Below are 634 nucleotides of genomic sequence, written 5' to 3'. Positions count from 1 at the left end.
TGCATGAGTTGCACCTAACCGAAGTGGAGTTTGGATGGAGTCGATTCTGCCAAACACAGCAGAAATACGTTTCTGGTCCGGGGTTGGGCTCTACGCCCGCCCGGAGAAGAAGGATGCGGAGCAATCCGGCTGCAAGGAGTTCCTCCATGGACGAACAATGATTGAGGGGTATCGCCGATCTAAGCGGGGTTAGGTCGCCGAAACAACAGCCCTTGGTCGGGTAAAACCCGAGTCATTCCGGTACGAAGAATCGGCTGTCTTGGGTTTGTGAAAACTTTCAAACTGCCAGAAGAAGAGGAAAAATTTTTAACATTCCAATTTTAGCTACGAAATATGTGCATATTTAGCTGTTTTTCTTTGATTGATAAGTGAAAAAATATCAAGTTAACCATTAGTTAACATTACTGTGTTTGCTGCCGCTCAAATTTAAGTTTATAATTTTGAGGGGTTAGACGTTTAGAGTCCTTCCGTAACTGCCGTCCGTATCATAGAGAGAGAGAAACAACGACAACGTCACCGTCATGCGGTGGTGAGTTTTCGTTAACACGTGGATCCCATAAGATAGGTAGTGTCAGCTGACACGGTTGTTGTTGTTGTTGTTGTAGCGGCACTACTAAGCCCCGCCTTTTTCGGG

Source organism: Rhagoletis pomonella, unplaced genomic scaffold, assembly GCF_013731165.1.
Source record: "Rhagoletis pomonella isolate Grant_MI unplaced genomic scaffold, Rhpom_1.0 Rhpom_scaffold_00198, whole genome shotgun sequence".
NCBI lineage: Eukaryota > Metazoa > Arthropoda > Insecta > Diptera > Tephritidae > Rhagoletis > Rhagoletis pomonella.
This window is presented reverse-complemented; position numbering follows the sequence as displayed.